Here is a 17,605-nt window from a genome sequence, read left to right on the forward strand (position 1 = left end):
CACTTGTAGAAACCATTGTTTTCCTGCCACCATGAGGATTTTGCATAAGGCTCAGAGTTGGTTACCATTACATGGTCACGCATGGATGGCGCTTTACTGAAAGTGAGCGATACTCTTTTTGGGATGTCTTTACCTATAACGTTATCCTTAGTAACGATAGGCCAATGTTTGTCACATATTTTACGAATCTGTTTATGCTGTCTGTTAAAGCCAGTTATTATCCTAAAATAGTTCGCCACTGGTTGCTACTCACTTTGAGTATTCTCAACAGATGTCGTTTGGCGTTCAGACTTTCTTACCAAAAGTTCATCCCTCGACAGGACCATAGACTTTTGTATGGCACTCTTTATTAGTTGGCTTGAATAACCCCTTTCAAGAAAGCGAGATTCGCTTTCCTTTTGCGCCTGTTCCAGATCTCGGGGATTGCTGCAAATTCGTCTCAATCGCAGCATTTCCCCATAGGGAATGCTGGAAATTGGCGGTATGCTTGCTGGTTAAAGAGAAAAATATTATTAACCAAACAAAATTCCAACATGTCAAGGAGCATAACATTATGTTCATCAAACTCAGGACCTCTTCTTGACAGATAATACCGAACTGCATTCAAGCCATCCTTGTGTGTTATGCTCGTGTATAATGCTGTAACATCCGAAGCTATAAGCCAGTCACCAGCAGACAATTCAATATCCTTAATTTAAGTCAAAAAATCCCGTGTATCTTGTACATATGAACCTAGTTGGTGTACATAACCTTGCAGGTAATAGTCAATATATACAGATGTATGTTGAAGGAGACTACCTCTGGCAGATATAATAGGTCTACCCGGTGGGTTCAGAGGGTCCTTGTGTACTTTTGGTATAAAGTACAGGATTGGTGTTATGGAGTTATCGACTTTAAGGTATTTGAATTCAGCTTCTGAAATTAATTTGGCGACTTTCCAGTTGGATAGTTTGCGATGCTACTCCTCTTTGATATTAGTTAAAACACGAGTGTGGATGCGCTCGTAACATGTCCGATCATTCAGCTGAATGTAGGCTTCCTTGTCATAGTTAGCCTTGGTCATCAAAACCACATTACCGCCTTTATCACTAGTTCTCACTACAAGATCTTTCTCTTTCTTCAATTTGTTGGTGAGCGCAGTGTACTGTAGTGATCGGCTATCAAAATGTTTCTTGGTTTTTCCCACATTTTTTTGGAGCTCTTTCAAATCAGAAACCACATTCTCGTGAAAGATATCAAGATTGTCACGCGGGAGAATGGGATAAAATGTAGATGGAGGCCTGAAATTGGTAATCAGTGAGGTTCTATTCCCCCATTGGTCTATTTCATTTGTTTCGGTCTTTTCATCCTCTCTGTTATCATAACCACGACCATCTGTCTCCCATAATTCCAATATGACTCTTGTACCTTGGGATGCATTGATGTCATTGCCGCTGTTAAACGTTGGGCTTTCTCCAGAGTTTTTCTTTTGGGCATAGAATATCCTGAGTTTTAGTTTTCTCACTGCTTTATAGATGTCGCATCTGGTTTTTGGATAGTCAAAGTTGCAAGGTGTTGCATAAGTGAGTCCCAATTTAAGGATATCTTCCTCTTGTGCTGTTAATTTCAAAGAGGTCAGATTGATGATAGTGCGGTTGGTAGTACTTGTTATTCCTGCTGGGCGACGGATCCCCGTCCCCTCCCGCCTCTTTTCCTCTTTTGAAATCCTCCTCTTCGCCGCCCTCCATCTTTGGCGTCTCCGGAAGTTTGCTCTTCGCTTCTTTGCTCCTTCCGTGTATGGGATCTTAATGTCTTGAGTCTTTCCTGGCATAACAAAATAATTTCTTGGCCAGGGGATGGTTTTGGGGCGCCTTTTAATTGTTTGCGGCGTTCTGAATCCGAACCTGATTCTTGGTCGGAGCTAAGGGAGAAGTTGGAAGAGTCACTCAATACCTCTTTACTTTGCTGCTGACGTGTGTTCTTGGCTTTGGGTGGGGGTTTTGCTAAGCCTTTTCGGAGAGCATCATATTTTCGAGAAAACGTGAATATTTGTCCCAATTCATAGTCGTTGCGGTCTCTTTGAAACTTATAAGCCTTCCTGTCAACGATTTTACTCTGCTCCTTCTTGAGGCGCTCATTCATTAGTTTAGCTAATCTAGTTCTTTCCTCCTCCTCACCCAGAGCCTCGATTTCTTCATTGATGGCTGCAATCTCAGTCAGTAATTTGGCTCTATCAATGTCAGCGTACTTGATTAATATTTGTACTTGCCACCGTGATGCTTCTAGATTACTTTCTGCCCACTCCTTCATCAATTCAGGGTTGGGATCCTCATAAGTGGGAGCAGTGAGGATTCTAAGCCCCCGAGGTATTCGGTTAACCTCTATATACCGCTGCAGCGACATAGATTCCCACCATTTCGCTTGCTCCTGGCGGGATTTTTTCTCCAATGTTTTAAATAGCTCCTTGATGATCGAGGTGCTGCTACCACTAGTTTCATTATTCTGCCTCCCGCGGATGTCCTGCGGGAGGGGGGCACTGTCGGAAAACAATGAAGCTGCCAGAGTTTCCCAGTCCCGCACGTTGTCACCTGACATCCCTCTGCTGTTAAATAATAAATCCTTTAGGCGCTGTTACACTTCGTGTGCTGTGTTATGTCCGATAGTGCAGCCCGCCTAATTGCCGTACTTCTCACCCGCTCAGTTATGTCCCTTTTACCTTTTGTGAGGCCACGTACCTTTGCTTCAGTGGCAAAATGAAATGCTGGGAAGCGCCACAGTGCCTTACTGATAGTTACCGACGCTATATATATATATATATATATATATATATATATATAGCGAACCTTGTTGCACGGAACAGCAAGTCTCCAAGTCTTTAGCAACAAAGAGCCGACCCAAAAGGTGCTGGTGAAAAGTGTTTTATTTTCTGAGAGCCAGCGCTGCCGCCATGACGCGTTTCGCCTCCAGGGAGGCTTGATCACATGACAAACAGTGTACATCGAGCTAGACTTTTAAAGTGACAGTGCAAAGAAGTGTGTCATAGAAATGAAGGAAATACTTCAAAACACGCAATTGCTGCATATGAATACATTGGAATGGTGAATACTGCCCAAGTGGGCTTACCAAGCATCAAGATTGAACAATTCATATCGTTATAACCAATAAAGTACATGAATCAGTATGTACAGGTTAAAACCATGAAGAAATGCAAAAGTTGATCAATAGAAAAAACACTGTAATGTAAATGCACATGATAAAAAATTCCATCTATGTACAAACTACAGTATTAAAAACCAAACATTCCAGTATGTACAAGTCAATATAATATTTGCAAATCACGCAAATAAAAAATATCAAATAGCAGCAAAGTAATGACACCAAAATATGCATTCAAAATAGGGCCCAAGTGGGCAAGTCACGATAATTGTCATAGACAGATAAAGTGCATTAAGTGAAGTGCAAAGATTCAGTAAAGTGCAAGGTATTAAACATAGATGATTCCAAAAGATAAAATCATGAACAGCAATGTGCTGAAGATTAAGAAAAATTCATCATATATACAACAGGATACATTTGTCAGGGAACAGTAAATGGAGTAATAAAATATCCGGACAGGCATGGGCAGGTATGGAAATGATTTAGAGGCAAGTATATAGGTCTTCCCTGTCATTAAGACCGTTCGGGTGTTTGGTGTTTAACTCCAGAATGTATCGAGTCTCCAGAACCCGGAGTTTAGCCTCACGGTCACCTCCTCTCCTTGATGCCTCAACACAGTCAATTAAAAAGAAGAGAAGTGAATCAGGGACGCCCAGATGTTTGTCCTGGAAATGCCTGGCAACCGGATAGTTTTGATCATGCCCAGAAATAGCCCTTATGTGCTGGAGGATGCGCTTGTGGGCGGGCAGCTTAGTGCTGCCCACGTATTGTAGCCCACAAGGGCACTCTAACACGTAAACGGCATATTCTGTTTTACATGTAAGCCATTTAGAGATGGCGGTTGGATGCTCAAAAAAAGGACTTTTGTAATGTGTCCTGTTACTGCCAAAGCGGCAAGCCTTACATTGGGGGCAGATCTTAAAGCCCTTCTTTAGTGCAGACCAGGTGTTAGAAGTCTTAGGTTCCAAAGTGTTGCTGACAAGGGCTTTAGACATTGAAGGGGATCTTCGGAAAGTCAGAACCGGTTTAGTATCTATCACGGGGTCGCTAAGAACTAGATTCCAGTTCCTATTAAAAATCTTACGAAGAGCCCCATGCTGGCGATTAAAAGTTAAAATAGCTCTAGGGGAACCTGTTTGAGCATCCTTGATCATGTTACCAGTCAGTTGGGCATTGCTCATTCTGGGAATTAGTGCCTCTTGCCTGCTTACAGAATTGGAGCGTGTGATAGCCTTGGTTATGACTTCGTTAGAATAGCCCCGAGCCAGGAAGCGTAATCTGCATGCCTCCTGCGCAGCCGCGCATTCGGCATCTGTGCTGCAGATCCTTCTTATTCGGAGCATTTCCCCGAAGGGAATGCTCCGAATTAGGTGAGCTGGGTGTTGACTATTAGAATGCAAGATGGTGTTACCTGCACTTGGCTTCCTGTATAGTCTAGTACTTAGGCCAGTACCCTCCACAAATACCTCAACATCAAGGAAACAAATAGATTCAGTGCTGAAATTAGCCGTAAAGTTGAGATTAATGGTGTTCAAATTAATCAAATTAACAAACTTTTTGGCCTGATTCTCACTCCCCCTCCAAATCAAGAACACATCGTCAATGTAACGCAAATATAAAACAATATTGTGAAAAAAGAAATCATGGTGCTGACCGACTAGGACCTGTTCCTCCCATAGCCCAACGTGAAGACACGCGTAGCTAGGTGAGAAACAGGCCCCCATCGCCACACCTCTGACCTGGTGGTAGATTGCGCCATTGAAAATGAAGAAATTTTGTTCCAAGCACATTCTGGTCATGTCAACCAACATTCTGTTATGTGCCGTGGGGAGAGGTAAGTCTTTGTTTAGATAATAGTCCATGGCTCTGAGTCCATCCTCATGCTTGATAGAGGTGTAAAGGGATGATACATCCAAAGTCATAAGCACCATGTTGTCCTCCCAAATGAAATGTTCAATTTTAGCAAGAAAATTAAAAGAATCTTTGACATAGGAAGGAAGCTGTTTGACATGGTTTTGCAGAAAAAAGTCGATGTATTTGGACACGTGTTCCAAGGAACTGTCTATGGCCGAGATGATCGGGCGGCCTGGTGGTACAAGGATGTCTTTATGAATTTTAGGGAGTAAGTACCACGTGGGAATCACAGGATGGTCCTTTTTGAGGTATTTGAATTCCTCATGTGTGAGTAAACCCGCACTTCTCCACACTTGTAATTTGCGATGTTGTTCAGTCCATGTGTTCTTAACAATCTGTATGTTACTCCTACGGTAGCATGATATGTCATTCAGTTGTGACTCCGCCTGTTGTACATACATTTCTCTGGGCCAAAGGACCACATTACCGCCCTTATCGGCCTGTTTTACGATGATATCGTTGTTTGTCTTAAGTTTCGCAATCAGTTGTTTGTAACATAGGTTTTGTTTAGAAATGTGAAACTTTTTCTTATTGATGGTGGTATAGAGATTTTTGATGTCACGGACCACACTCTCCTGAAATGTGTCAAGATTGTCATGCACCATAATCGGTTGGAAGGTGGAATTTGGCTTAAAAGGGGTAACTCTCTGTTCAATTGGTTCCAAAGGAACATCCCTTAGGTTCCCCAAGGAGGACTGATTTTGTAAATCCCAAATTGCGTTGAAATTGGCCTGGCTTTGACTGCTGGCGAAAGTGGGACTAGACGGATTCATGGGTTCAATGTTCTTCTTCGGATGTTGTTCGAAGAATTTTTTAAGTTTTAATTTTCTGGTGAACCTATAGATATCCATGCGGGTGTCAGCATAGTTCATATTGCATGGAGGGCAATATGAAAGTCCCAAGTTCAATACTGCATTCTCAGCTGAAGTGAGTTTGATGTTGGAGAGATTATTTACTGATTTTGTTTTTGTTTCCGCGGCTTCCGTTGATTGCGTTTCCAGCGCCCTGTTTTGCCCGGATTGTTGTCGTCTGAGCTTCCGGGCACGGCATTTTCGGCGCTGCCAGCGTTTGTGGTTTGCCCTCTGGTTTTTGGTGCACACGGCTTGTAAGATCTTAGGGTTTCGCGTCGGTCCTGGCACAAACAATCGACCTCCTGTGCCAGGGTGAGCTTGGTAAACCCCAAAGCTGTTTCATGGTTTGGTTCCAGTTCTGGATCACTCTCCACAGCAGAGCTTAGGCTGGAGAAGGAGGTAGCAGGTAGCAATGTGTCTTCCTTCTGTTGTCGCGATTTCAAATTGGAACGCGCTTTCGCTTTGCCTGCATCGTACCTTTTTGCAAACGTGAAGACTTGTCCGTTTAGGTAATCGATACGATCCCTCTCGAATTTGAATGCTTTTCTTTTCTTTATAATCTCCTCCTCCTTGGCCAAGAGGGTCATCATGTCAGTTCTCATCTTGTTGATTGTGTCAGTGACTTCTATCTTGGAAATCTCTTCTTCCAAGGCATCAATTTCCGTTTGCAATTTAATGCGATCGCTTTCCGCATATTTGACCAATATGCGCACATACACGCTAGAGCAATTGAGGTTCGCTTCCGCCCACTCCGCTAACATCGCGGGATCAGGATTTTCGTAACTGGGGGCAATAGTGCTTCTTAACCCCCTGGGCACCCGACCTACTTCCAAGTAGCGGGTGAGAGACCGGTGCTCCCACCACTTAGATTGCTCAGCTCGCATTGCACGCTCCAATTTTTTAAATAACTCCCGTGTGGTATTAGTTCCAGTTTCCTGTGTAGTAGATGTAGATATAGCATTAACGGAACCCCCAGCCGGGGAATCCAGAAACATGGAATCAGCTGCCTGGGCTCGATTACGCAGTCTGTCGGCGGCGGCCATAATTGTAAGCGCTAAGGTTGTGACTGTAGTATAGATCACACAAACGACACACTGGGAATTGGGATTGAATGTCCTACCAGTAGTCGCGCACACTTCTCTCTGTCGTTTCCACGGCGTTCTCCGGGGTTCACGCTCAGATCCAGTCTCCGTGGCAATGAAGACATGGAACTCCGGCTGCTGTCCCACTGGAACGCATCGACGGTGAGACAGGGGCGTTGCGGCGTTCTCCTCGCCGGAGAAGGTAAATGCTCCCAGGGAACCCGGAAACAGCTTTCTGCCGCGTTGCCCTGCTGAGAAGGGGTCTTGCTCGTACCTGAAAAGCGTAGGTACCATATGTAGCGAACCTTGTTGCACGGAACAGCAAGTCTCCAAGGGCCAGATGTAGGTAATTTTTATTTTCCGACCTCTTAAATACCGAGTCATACCGACTCGGTATTTCAGAGGTCGGAAAATAAAAATACCGAGATGTAGGTAATTGCAGATGTGCAATTACGAATCGGAAACAGTCGGTAATTTCCGATGCGGTAAATACCGACCAGTTGATGCCCATGCATTCCTATGGGCTTTGAAGCCCATAGGAATGAACGGGCATTTACCGGTCGGTATTTACCACATCGGTAAATACCGATAGCCACAAGGGTGCAGGGGGTGTCACTTTGACACCCTCTGGCACCCCCAAAAGAGGCTCGGGTGCCATGTGGCAGGCATACCTGCCCTAAGGGCAGGTCTGCCTGTCATATGGCATAGGTGTGCATGCACACATGTGCATGCACACCTGAAACGGTATTTTACCATCAAGTATTATTTGATGGTAAAATACCGATTTTGTACTGCTTGTGGGACTCAGAAGAGTCCCACCTACATACCAATTTACCGGTATCCATAATGTTACCGACTCGGTATTTTACATACTCGGTAAATTTACCTATCGGTAAATTTACCGAGTCTGTAAATTACAGGGACCTACATGTCAAATTGCTTTTACCGGGTGGTAACGGCCGAATTCGGCCGTTACCACCCGGTAAAAGCCTACCTACATCTGGCCCCAAGTCTTTAGCAACAAAGAGCCGACCCAAAAGGTGCTGGTGAAAAGTGTTTTATTTTCTGAGAGCCAGCGCTGCCGCCATGACGCGTTTCGCCTCCAGGGAGGCTTGATCACATGACAAACAGTGTACATCGAGCTAGACTTTTAAAGTGACAGTGCAAAGAAGTGTGTCATAGAAATGAAGGAAATACTTCAAAACACGCAATTGCTGCATATGAATACATTGGAATGGTGAATACTGCCCAAGTGGGCTTACCAAGCATCAAGATTGAACAATTCATATCGTTGTAACCAATAAAGTACATGAATCAGTATGTACAGGTTAAAACCATGAAGAAATGCAAAACTTGATCAATAGAAAAAACACTGTTATGTAAATGCACATGATAAAAAATTCCATCTATGTACAAACTACAGTATTAAAAACCAAACATTCCAGTATGTACAAGTCAATATAATATTTGCAAATCACGCAAATAAAAAATATCAAATAGCAGCAAAGTAATGACACCTCTATATACCGCTGCAGCGACTTAGATTCCCACCATTTCGCTTGCTCCTGGCGGGATTTTTTCTCCAATGTTTTAAATAGCTCCTTGATGATCGAGGTGCTGCTACCACTAGTTTCATTATTCTGCCTCCCGCGGATGTCCTGCGGGAGGGGGGCACTGTTGGAAAACAATGAAGCTGCCAGAGTTTCCCAGTCCCGCACGTTGTCACCTGACATCCCTCTGCTGTTAAATAATAAATCCTTTAGGCGCTGTTACACTTCGTGTGCTGTGTTATGTCCGATAGTGCAGCCCGCCTAATTGCCGTACTTCTCACCCGCTCAGTTATGTCCCTTTTACCTTTTGTGAGGCCACGTACCTTTGCTTCAGTGGCAAAATGAAATGCTGGGAAGCGCCACAGTGCCTTACTGATAGTTACCGACGCGCTATATAGCTATATATATATATATATATATATATATATATATATATATATATATATATATATATATATATATATATATATATATATATATATGTTTAACACAAGAAAAAACCTTTAGAAAAGTGAGACTTTTTTTCGAATTCTTATTAACATCTACATGGTATATTTAAGGGAGGCGGGTTAGTTGGAACGCCGAAGTATTTACCCGGTGTCTGTTTGCGTTTCCTTATAGAAACGCGCCGACAGGTGGTTTGAGGGCTCATTTTCTTTTTTTCTTTGGTAAAAATAATAAAAATATCTGAAAACAAAAAAAATACCTTAGTATGGAGAAGCGGGCATACTAGAGTCAGATAAAGTTCGTTTTAATATGCTTTGGGGGTAGACTTTAGTTAGCTGTCCCCATGAAGTCACTTATATCCTAACACAAACGAGTTGGGCCTTTTTATTTGATACAGTGCGATTTTGGTCTAGAGGCTGTGTCTGTGAGGGAAACTACCCTGTTTGATTTTGTTGGTGTGTGTTATGGGGGAGGGGCTTAAAAGGGTTTGCACTGAATACATTAGAATTACTGTTAGAATTTGTGTATGGTGATTGTACTTTTTGTTTGATTATTCTGAACAATGTTGTGAACTTACACTGAAAACTTATCAACAAAATAGAATTATTGTTAAAATATTTCTGTGCCTAATTGATGCAAGAATAGAATATTCTTGGTCTAATGCGCAAAATCCATTGAAAGTACTCCTACAACCTACTTCTTCTTCAGGTACTCACACAGCAGACACACACAGCCCACACTTCTTTCCTTGAGAGTTTTACGATAAACGCAGAGTCTTCAAAAGTGTTACCAAGCCAATATTGATTCAGTGCCTGAAGTTTCTTTGGTGAGCCTCTCACATTACAAAAAAGCACACAGAACCAAAATTGTTAAACAAAGGCTGACGAAGCTGCAAGAAGTGCAGGCTGAAGGTTTGTTACAAACGCCTTAGAGAAGATTTGTCATCCCTAAACGCTTTGATTTATCTTGAAAATAACAATCTTACAATAGGTGCTGTAGGTGGAATTCACAAATGATCATTTGGGATGTGAGAAAAAGGGGGGCCTTATCTCAAAAGAAATTAGACTCGAAGGAGTGAGGGCAACAGGGAAGTGGAGAATTGTATACAAAAGGATGGGTAGGAGGGTTTTATACCTAGCACTGATTCCACATGTTTTTGTGTTCCCGGTACTAAAGGCTACACCGGTTATTTGTATTGTATTGTATTGTAATTGCATTTATATAGCGCTTACTACACCTGACGAGGCGTCAAATCGCTTTTTCGGCAAGTAGCACGCTACTCCGGGACCCATAGAGGATTAGTGTTGAATTAGTATAGTGAAAAATGCAAGTACATTTTAAGTGGTGGACCGGTTAGTCAACTATTTGGATTGGAATGATAGCAGAAGGATAGAGGAGGAAAAAGGTTTGTATTTATATAGCGCTTGTTACCCCTTATGGGGTGTTGACGCATGCTATTCAGGAGGCCCATAAATGATTAGTGGTAAATTAATATGGTGAAATATGAAATAATTTCAGTGGTGGATTTTAGTCAGTTATTTGGAGTGAGAAGGATAGCTTATAGCACTTGTTACCCTTGATGGGTGTTGAAGCGTTATTCTGGCGAGTAGCACGCCACTCCGGAACCCATAAAGGAATAGTGGAGAATTAGTATAGATGAATATGGAATTTGAGAAGTGAACAACTGTCTGTTAATTTTAATTGAAAAGGATAGTGGAGGGATAAAAGAGTGAAATGTTTTTTTTGTGTTTTTTGTTTTTAGCAGTAGGAGAAGGCTTTTGGATGAGTAAAATGAGTTTTGGAGGGGAGGAGTCAGAAGGAAGAGTTTGTTGTAGGGGATCGGTATAGTAAAAGAGGTGTCAGATGATGCAAGGAGGGTAGAGTAGGAGAGAGTCTAGAAAGGGTTATTTTGGGGATCATAGTAGTGGTATGGGGTTTGGGATAAATGAGAGAGTGGATGTAGAGGATATATTGATAGATGTATAGGATAAGAGATAAGGTAGTGCATTGGAAGTAGTAGAAAGATGTTTGAGATGAGACAGAAGGTTGTACTAGAAGATATATTGAGCGAAGTGTAGGCTGGGGAATAGGGTAGTGCATTGCAAATGCTAAATTAGAAGAAAGTGATAAATATATAGATCCATAAGTACCATAAGTTTGTGGACGTGGATGGTGTGGGCTGTGTATTGATAAATGGGTTAATGGGCAGCATTTCTGGCCTTGGTCCTGGTCAGTCTCGAACAGACTCAAACAGGCAACTGTCCTCTCCGCCCTTAGCCTCAACGCCCGGCTGAGACGCCCTAACCCTGGCCTTTTATAGCCTAGCCAATGGGAACCCTAGCCCTAACACTATCCAATCACAACACTAACCCTAAAATCTAGAACCAATAGGAGACCAGGACATTACAGCCAATCTTAGCCCTAGTTCAATCACCCAATCAGTTAAAAAACCCTGATCTCTACATCCAATAGAGGCCCTAGCCCTACCAGTTGTCTCAACCCAAGTCCAAGCAACCAATGGCACAGGAAGCCCTAGTCCCTACTTCCAATAGAAATCCTAACCCTAGCCCTAGTCCCACCCCTACATTAATTGACTCACAGACCCAGAAACCAATCAGAACCCTCAAATACCCGACCAATGAGGACACTAACCCTAATCCAATAGAAACACAAGATACAACCATCAATCAGTGTACACATGTACCAACCACTAGCAGACCATTTAAGGTCCTAGCGACCTCAGACAAGGTTTGCTGGCCAGGGGGCTGGGGAGCTGCTTCTCCTATTCAGAATCTCCTAGGAGACAGACACGCTCAATCCACACTTTGGACTTCTGCAAGTAAAGGCCTCACTAACTTGAAATCTAACAATACTGTTTGAATAAAACTTTACTCCCTCTCCTGGCCAAAAAACGAAGTGCATAGTTCCTTGTAAACACAGTTTAAACAGCTCACCCTCCGATGTAGAATATCCCTGTTGCTGGGGGGGATTCAGGGGGCTGGTTTCACTGGCTTGTGAACACAAAAGGTGGCTGGGGGTGCACTGTTTTAACAAACAGGTCTTAGCACAGAGCAAAGGAGAAATTTGGAGGGTAAACAGAATTATCACCAGGAATGAGAGGGATAAACTACAGAGTTTGGTCTTCAAATACCACATTAAATGGAAGCAATCATGGGCAGGGATAACCACATTTAAAACACAAAACAGGTGATAAACTATGCAATTACAGGCAGGTTAAAACTACAATTTTAAACTTTAACAACTACAGGCAACAACAGTATTCACAGAAAGGAAAAATTGTTTTTTTAATAGGTTTTGTTTTGGGGAAGAGACAGCACTAGTCTGTCTCCTTATCACTTCCTGGACTCTGCTCACTGCAATCTGGGGAATAGGTAGGCTGCAACTCACAAGACGGAGGAGAATGATTTGGGGTGCACCCAGCAAAGCCTTAAGGGCTCTGAGCAAGTGTGAGGGGAGGTTTCAGAGCTGCTTGGTCGCTGAGTAGCCAATGGTCTGCTGGCCTGGGGGAGGGGGCTGGGGAGCTGCTTCTCCTGTTCAGAATCTCCTAGGAGACAGACAAGCTCAATCCACACTTTGGACTTCTGCAGGTAAAGGCCTCACTGACTTGAAATCTAACAATACTGTTTGAATAAAACTATTATTTATAGACTTCCAATGCTATCCAAGCTGTTTGATTTCGAGGCTAGATCTGATTTTGTTACCCTCCCAAACCTTTGTCACAAAATGTATACATTTGTGTGAATTATGTTTCGAACAGAAGATTATAATTACCGAGCATAAGTGAGAAAACTCATCCCTCATTTGAAATATTTGGATGAAGTGTCAGTGGACCAGATCTGCTGTTGTGCTTCTAATGTCCTAAATGAAGACTGGCTTATGGTCAAGAAATCCATTAAAGATATCAACATAGTTGAAGATGATGTGCAACGTGGTATGTATTCATATAAGTGGATTTGCTGGTTTGAAAATCTGCTTTTTTTCTATTGCCCGTAAACCCCATTTTTTGTATTCGGAAGTGGCGAACCTTTAGATCATTAAGTGAGACCTGTAAAGCCAGAGCTTTCTGAGATATATAACAAATCATTCTTTGATGCCAGCTGTTGGGTGAGTCACACAGGATGCATTCATATGTTGCAAAACCTTCTTAATTTGTATAGAGATAGGTTTTTGTACAAAAATGCGACAGTGATGTATATATATATTTTTTTAAAGCTTTATTTTCAGGTCTTCCAGTTAATTTCACAATACTTTATATTAAACAGTTTCACAATTATGAAATACCCAGTCACCACAAATCTGTTCCACCAACAATTTCCCATGCTTAATATGTCAACCAGAAAACATATGATGGAGATGCACAGTCACGTCTCCACAACGTTCCTAGTAAGGAATATGACACTAAGCAGTACCTAACATGCAGCACACATTTGACCAGAGGCTAGGGCCCATAGTCTACTCATTAATAGAGATGAAACTCACTAATCATCACAGGGTTCATCATCTGTGTCCTCAGCATCCTGTAGTCGGAGATAATCTTGCAATGGCCCCCAGATATCTGTGGGCTTGGAGGCTAGCGGCAATAATTCAGCATGCGTGGTGTTTTGTTCTTGACAATAAGTCAGGTCTGCTATCCACTCCTTTAATTTCGGGGCACAGCCTCTACCCCATCTACAGGCCACCCAGTGTTTAGCAAGTAATAGGGAGAGAGCAACAAATGTTCTATACTTTGTAGGTACCTGTGTCGTATATCACAGTAAAGCTAATAACGGACCCCGTTCCAAGACTTGATCAATCATTGTGCCCAAAGCTGCTAGGACTTGCTCCCACTATTCCTGTATAGACAGACACTCCCACGCTAAGTGAAAAAATCCTGCCCCTGTTTGCTTACACTGTAGGCACCTATCATTATCTGCCATTTTGAACCACAATTTCTTTGCCGGTGTGTAATACAATATATGCAGATGCTTATAATGTATAACTCACAACCTGCAGCTAGATGAAATTTGCGCCGTCTGCACACAACAATATCGCCATTGCTCATCAGTAATCTCCCGTTCTAACTCTTCACCCCAGTGTAGTCGAGACTTACTCTCTATTCCTGCCCTATGTGAACGAATGCTGTTGTCTTGACACATCTGGGGAGCCTAACATGTGGTGTAAGGGAAGAAGGCATGCAGGTTCTTGTGGGAAATCAGGGAGAATAGACCGCAGGCCCTGTCTAAGCCGAATATATAGGAATGTATCTAAGAGCGTAGGTTGTATCCCCAACAAGAGATGGTCCAAAGAGCGAAACACCCCATCATAAAAAAGATCTCCCCAGGTAGTTACATGTGCACGCGTACATAGGTTCTGAAAGCCTTTCTCGTGTAATAGCGATAACTCGGGATGATAGGACAATGGGAGCTGGGGGGAGTAAAGGAGAGGCACATCTAGCAGAGTAGCAATCCGATGACAAGCATCCACTGTGCCAGTGACAGTCGTAGGTGGTGTTGCCAGTGTGCTGGCAGACCCATATATCATGCCAGTTAATGGTATTGGAGCAGCGAGCCAGTCTTCCATTGCTACTTGTGGCATGTAACAAGGAGGGTAGATCCAGTAATAAGCATAGTGCGCCCGTGCACTTAAAAAATAGATTTCAAAATCCGGAACATCAAACCTCCCTTGCTCATATGGCCTCGTTAGTGTCGACCAACTAAGTCTTGTTTGCCCCCCCCACCCCCCTCATAAGAGCCTAAGAAATTCAGTGTGCAATGTTTTAAAGAAAAAATGCCCGGATCATAAGGGACATTAAGAAATAAACAAAGAAACTGGGGTAATACAATCATTTTAATAAGAGAGGCTCTCCCGGCGAGCGACAGAGGCAATGATATCCAACGAGTGACATTGGCATTAAGCCGTGTGATGGCCGTACCGTAATTGGCACGTATAGTTTTGTCTTTATCTTGGGTTACCTGTATTCCGAGATACCGTAGCTCTGAGCCACACCACAATATCGGAAAGTCCAATGGGAATTGCTTAATTACCGGGGTGAGAGGGAAAACCTGTGACTTCCCCCAGTTAATGCTAATACCCGATAGCCAACCAAATTTTATAAACTCGTGTACAATGGGGTTAATATTCTGTTGCGGATCTCTAACATAAAGGGTAATGTCATCCGCATACAGCGAGACTAGAATTTGTCGTAGGCAGCATCGAAATGCCTTGTCCTGATGCAGCTGCCGCAGCCTACAAGCCAGGGGCTCCACCGCTAAGGCAAAAAGGAGTGGCGATAACACCCCTGATGAGTGCCCCTATAGACAGTGAGGGGATGTGGTAAATGACCATTATTCAAAAAAGATCTGAAAAAAAAATTCAGATCCAGAGAACCTGACTAACTACTGAGACATGACAACTTTAGGTCTGTTTCAGAAAAACAGGGAAAGAAAACTTTTTCTTATAGTCCGCCGGTCTCAAGGGAAGCCGAGTAGGTTCACCGCCAAGACAGAGCCTCGTAACAAGTAGTTACGGGGACATATGACTTGCCCGCGATTGACCATGAGGTTCAGTTAAACCTCAGAAAAAATATGCCAATGAATTGCAAGAAAAGAGTATGTATATTCATATAATAATATAGGCATACTTTTCACTTTTTGTTTTGGAGTGGTACTCACAGGGCTGGACCCTGTTGTAGTCCTGAAGAAGAGCTGTGGGGTACAGCTCGAAACTAGTTGACACTTTTTCTAGGGCACTGTGTTCCATAATAGAACCGGCTTACCTAGAAAATCACCCCATTTTTAATATATCCACTAGGAGCCTGAATAAAGTTAGTTTAACTCACTAGTAGGATATTTTTAATTTCTCACTCCACTTCATTTTCCCCTTTCTCTCACACTACACGACACATAGTCTTCATAAAAAAGTGCTCCTTCGCAATTGCGATAGTTGTAGCACGCCTCAACCCGCAGCGGGTTGGGAAGCCCCAATGATGAAGCATGTCACCGTGAGGAAACTCCGGTGAGTGAGGGGACTATAAAGAAAAAGTTTTCTTTCCCTGTTTTTCTGAAACAGACCTAAAGTTGTCATGTCTCAGTAGTTAGTCAGGTTCTCTGGATCTGAATTTTTCAGATCTTTTTTGAATAACTATTGCTGTGGAGGGCGAACCTGACTGATCTTTCCCTCTACCTCCCCCTATTTTGTATTTCGTAAATGACCATTACCCAGCGCTCGAGCCGTGGGGCGATGATGTAATAGCGCAATCCAGGAAAGGAATGCCTCGGGGAAACCCATTCTTCGCAGCACTCCAAATAGATAATCCCACTGCACTGAGTCGAATGCTTTAGTTGCATCTAAAAAAACTGTGGCAAGTGGGAAATCTGGCGCTACATTCTGGAGCAATGCGAACAAAGTCCTAAGGTTATGGGAGGTTGCCCTACCAGGCACGAATCCTGATTAGTCAAGTAGGAGGGACAATCTATTAGCCAACACTTTTGCCATTATTTTAGTATCACAGTTCATCAGTGACAATGGCCTATAGGAGTCGCAAGACTCTGGTAGTTTTCCCGATTTAAATAATGACGTAACTATCGCCTCTCTCATTGAAGTAGGGAGTATTCCTATATCTAGGGATTCTTCATAAACTTCCTTCAATACTGGCGCCATGACGTCAATATAGGTCTTGTAGAATTCAGCCGGGAGGCCGTCTGAACCCTGTGCCTTCCCATTCTGAAGCTGCATAATAGCTTCCTTAATTTCGTCTAATTCAAAGGGAATGCTAAGGATCTTCTGCTGTGCATCCCCAAGCCAACCTAGTGCAACATCCTTCGTGAAGTCCTCAAGGTCCATGGCCTCCCTTCTCTGAGAGGTGTACAGTGTTGTGTAATGTTTGACAAATGTCTCCAGTATTTGTATCGAATCCCTATGTGTCGCCCCTCCCGGTTCCTGTATTTCCAGCACGTGGGTGTTAAAACGAGGGCCCTTTGCTAGTGCAGCTAGCATCTTCCCTAGCCTATCACCCTCCCCATATTTGCGCGCTATCCAATACTTACCCCTGAACTTTACCTCTCTGTGAGCAGCATCTTCGTATTCAGTTAAGAGTGTACGAAAATCATTTTGTACCTGCCCCACTTCCCCCCGCCCCATCCTTCTCTCCAACCCCTTCATATCTTGCTAAAGTTTACGTAGTGTAGTCTGAATATCCCTCAACACCCGAAAACTCTTAGACATGCAGTACTCTCGTATTGTCACTTTAAACGCCTCCCATATCATCTCTACGCTGTCTACCAAACCTTTATTCCGGACAAAAAAAGTCTTCCATCTCATCACCCAATTCGGCCCAAAAAACTGAATCCAGTAGTGCCGTGAGCTGGAGCCACCAACTCGGTGGGTCTATCAAACCCCCGAAGAGACAGCGAGACCTTAACCGGACAATGATCCGAGAATGTTCGGGCCAAGTGTATCACATTCCTAATGGTCAGACCAAGCCCCCTTGTAACCAGACAATAGCCTATGCGCGCCCAGGTTCCCTTATAGGACGTAAAATGTGTACCCTCACAATGTGTGGCATGCAACTATCTCCAACTGTCAATCAACCCTCCTTACAGTATTATGCCCTGCAGAACCTCCCTTG

This window comes from Lissotriton vulgaris, chromosome 3_1 (genome assembly GCF_964263255.1).
Source record: "Lissotriton vulgaris chromosome 3_1, aLisVul1.2, whole genome shotgun sequence".
NCBI lineage: Eukaryota > Metazoa > Chordata > Amphibia > Caudata > Salamandridae > Lissotriton > Lissotriton vulgaris.